This window comes from Rhincodon typus, chromosome 23 (genome assembly GCF_021869965.1).
Source record: "Rhincodon typus isolate 14 chromosome 23, sRhiTyp1.1, whole genome shotgun sequence".
NCBI lineage: Eukaryota > Metazoa > Chordata > Chondrichthyes > Orectolobiformes > Rhincodontidae > Rhincodon > Rhincodon typus.
The window spans coordinates 6,175,209-6,179,384 of record NC_063354.1 but is presented as its reverse complement, the minus strand read 5'-3'; the positions used below and the strand labels follow the sequence as shown (position 1 = coordinate 6,179,384).

Here is a 4,176-nt window from a genome sequence, read left to right as displayed (position 1 = left end):
TTTTGCCAGCCCACGGTCACAGAATGGTGTAGCCTGTGCGGACAGCGGAGTGACTGATGCCCGTTTTATTTTTACAAGATTTGTTTTGTTTGAGTGTTTTTTTACACGAGATCATCAAACCTCCAATGAATCTTTGCCAGGACAAATGGGATACGAGTGAATCAGATGACAAAATCTGCCCAGATTTAGGACAGAGCGGGAAAGGAGGGAGGGTGGACAAGCAAGGAAAGAAATATTGAATCCAAAGCAAATCAATCTACTTCGTTTAGGCTGGATTATATCAGCCTTTTGGCTAAGATCGAGTGTGGTTCTCCGTTGGAGGCAGCTCCGCTCTGGGGATGAATGGGAAAGAGCGGCGAATGGGTGTGTAACTCCTGATGACCTGGGGTGACCCATGGCCACCAATGGCAACATTTGGAATCCAAACACAAAGTATTACAATGTAACCATTTCCATCACGCTAAGGATCTCTGACTACAGTGAATGGCAACAAACTATTTATACTGTCGGTAGTCGTGGCCGAGTGGTTAAGGCGATGGACTAGAAATCCATTGGGGTCTCCCCGCGCAGGTTCGAATCCTGCCGACTACGGATTACTTTTTTCATTTACGAAATAGATTTAATTTTTGCCAGCCTCTGTCATTTCACACAATTAAAACAAATCAGCAGGACTTAAACATTTCCAGCAGGAGGTTGAAAATCGAAACGAGCTGAATCCGTTTTGGTGATTACTTCCTGCTCCTCCAGAACACCCGCTTCATCAAAACACGTAGATTCCCTCGCAATTGCTTTAACTATTTGTTATTATTTTTGACCATCGGCCGAGGGAATGCGTTAATTTTTGACGTCCTATAAATTCATGAATAGGGACCATTGTCTGAGTTAGCCAGGAAAATTCAAATACGGTGGTATTGCTGTGTTTCTTAAAAAATAATCAGTATATTGGGAGTGCTGCCCCCCACCGAGGCCGTAGCATTTCGCATCCGGAGATATTACTTATTTAAGGGATCTATAATCTCTGTGAGTTTACGTGGGAAATATTACCAAAATAATCACTTGTGTTCTATATATTGTCCAATGACCAGTTTTAATTTGGTAAAGCAATTAGCCATAGTTTAACAGAAAGCCCAACAGTAACCTGTTATAGAATCAGAAAAAAGTTGACAGCACAGAAGGAAGCCATTTGGCTTATGGGCTTATCACGTCCGTACCGTTCTGAGGAAGGGTCACCAGACCCGAAACGTTAACTCTGATTTCTGAACAAGGTTCTAGGCCCGAAACGTCAGCCTTCCTGCTCCTCTGATGCTGCTTGGCCTGCTGTGTTCATCCAGCTCTACATCTCGTTAACTCTGATGTTTTCTTCACAGATGCTGGCAGACCTGCTGAGCTTTTCCAGCAACTTTGTTTTTGTTCCCCTCCAAGGAGTACAGCTCTATTTTCTCCAATCTTTCTTCATTACTGACATTCCTCAGCGTTGAACTATTCTCATTAATATTTTCTTCATTCTTCCTAAAGGGTGGGGCCTAGAACTCGATATAAAGGCAAAACCGTCTTAGAAAAAGTACCATATCACATCAAACGCATGACAAGACAAGGAGATAGTGTGCATGAATTACTATGGCTTGTATGGGGATCAAACCCATTGGGTCGACATTGTTTTGTGTCACATTCTAGCCATTTGAAATAACTGACTCCAATGCAGTTTGAATTGATCTAAATGTGCGTTGCTATTATGCAACAGCAGGTATTTGAAGTTGGTTCATAGGTCAGTAATGATATAATTGAATGAAAGAACAGACTAAATTGTCTAACTGGCCTTCTCTTGATCCTATGTGCTGTAAACAATTGCAGCTCTTCAAAATGCCAAAGCGAAATCAACAACACCTTCCCCCAAATCTATGAGCTCTACCAAATAAAAAGATAAGAGCAGTACACACATGGGAATGTGACACCTTAAGGTTCCCCACCAAGCCACATACCATTGATGCTATATCTCTGGATCAAAATCCTGGAATTCCCACCCTAACTACACTGTGATCTTACAGGTGCCACAAAAACTGTGGAATTGAAGAATACAGCTCATGACTTCCTTGTCAAGGGCAATAAATGGTAGCCTAACAGTGAAAAAGGCATTTGGTATGCTTGCCTTTATTTGTCAGTTCATTGAATATAGGAGTTGGAAGGTCATGTTGCAGCTGCATATGACATTGTTTAGACCACTATTGGAATACTGCATGCAATTCTGGTCTCCCTGCTATAGGAAAGATGTTGTGAAACCTGAAAGGGTTCAGAAAAGATGATTCAAGGATGTTGCCAGAGTTGGAGGGTTTGAACTAGAGGGAGAGGCTGAATAGACTGGGGCTATTTTCTCTGGAGTGTCAAAGGCTAAGGGTGACCTTATAGAGGTTATAAAATCATGAGGGGCATGGATAGGGTAAATAGACAAGGACTTTTCCCCAGGGTGGGGCAGTCCAGAACTGGAGGGCATAGATTTAAGGTGAGAGAGGAAAGATTTAAAAGTGATCTAAGGGGCAACTCTTTCACGCAGAAGGTGGTGCATGTATGGAATAAGCTGCCAGAGGAAGTGGTGGAGCTTGGTACAATGACAACATTTAAAAGCCATCTGGATGGGTATATGAATAGGAAGAGTTTAGAAGGATATGGACCAAATGCTGGCAAATGGGACTGGATTTATTTAGAATATTTGGTCAGCTTGGACAAGTTGGACCGAAGGGTCTGTTTCTGTGCTGTATATCTGTATGACTCTATGTCTCTAACCCATGATGAACGAACTGATGAACGAATATTAAAAAAAATTCTACAGGTGCAGGACAAAATTATACGAAGGGAAGCTTCGTTGTGTTTTTAAATATTCATTCACGGGTTGAGGGCATTGCTGGCTAGGACAGCATTAATTCCCAGTCCCTAATTGCCAGCAGCTGAGCTGCCTTCTTGAACCGTTACAGTTCTTGGGTTGGAGGGATGTCCACAGTGCTGATAGATGGGTTGAGTTGCAGGATTTTGACCCAGAAAAGGTTAAGGAGCAGCAACATATTTCCAAGTCAGGATGCTATGACTTGGAAAGGGACTTACAGGTGGTGGTGTTCCTGTGCATCTGCTGCCTTTGTCCTTTTCTGTGGCAGAGGTCGCAGGTTTGGAAACAAAGTTGGTGAATTATTTCAATGCACCTTGCAGATGGTATACAGTGTTACCGCTGTTTGTCAGAGGTGAAAGGACTGACTGTTGAAAGTGGTGGAGGTGGTAACTGTCAAACAGGCTGTTTTCTGTTGAAAGTGTTGATCTTCTTTAGGTGTTATTAGAACTGCAGCCATCCATTACACTCCTGACTTGCACCTTGTAGATGGTGGACAGGTACTGGAGATAGGTGAGGTGTTTGCTGCAGGATCTGATCTACTCTTCTAACCACAATATTTATATGGCTAGTCCAGTTCAGTTTCTGGTCAATGGTAACCACATAATGTTGATAGTGATCCTACAACTTTCCACATTGCCAGGCAGATACCAGTGTTGCATTTGTAATGAAAACCCAGGTCCTGGCTAGTTCTGGAGCAAAAGTCTTCAGTGCAATTATTGGAATGTTATCAGGGCCCATAGTTTTTGCAGTGGTATCACATGGAGCAAATTTACTTGGTTGAAAACTGGCATCTTTGATATTGGAGACCTCAGGAAGATCTGTGATTAATCATTTACTGGTGTGCCTGTCTGAAGATGAATGCAAATACTTCAGTCTTGTCGTTTGCACTGATTTGCTGGGCTCGCCATTGTTAGGGACAAGGATATTAATTGTTAATTGTCATCATCATTCACAACTGAATGTTGCAGGACTACAGAACTTAGGTCTAAGCAGTTCGTTTTGGGATCACTTAACCCTCTCTATTGCGTGATGCTTCTACTGTTTGGCATGCAAGTAGTCCTGTGTTGTAACTTCATCACATTGACACCTGTCTTTAAAGTATGTCTGGTGCACCTCCCACTATCCCCATCTGCACTCTCCATTGAACTAGGATTGAATTACCACTTGTTGTTAAAGTTGCTCAAAGTCTGTCTCAATCAGCATAGTGATGGTGCCACTTGTGATGGAGGGTATTTTCAATGTGAAGGCACGACTTCACCTCCTGAAAGACTGTGCAGAGATTACTTGCACATGTACTATCA

At 42.5% G+C, this 4,176-nt stretch overlaps 1 non-coding gene across 1 annotated transcript; it reads left to right on the top strand.

Moving 5' to 3' along the window:
• Positions 1–509: 509 nt before the first annotated feature.
• Positions 510–591, top strand: trnas-aga. Its single transcript has one exon. It is a non-coding gene; the product is annotated as a tRNA-Ser (tRNA).
• Positions 592–4,176: the final 3,585 nt, after the last annotated feature.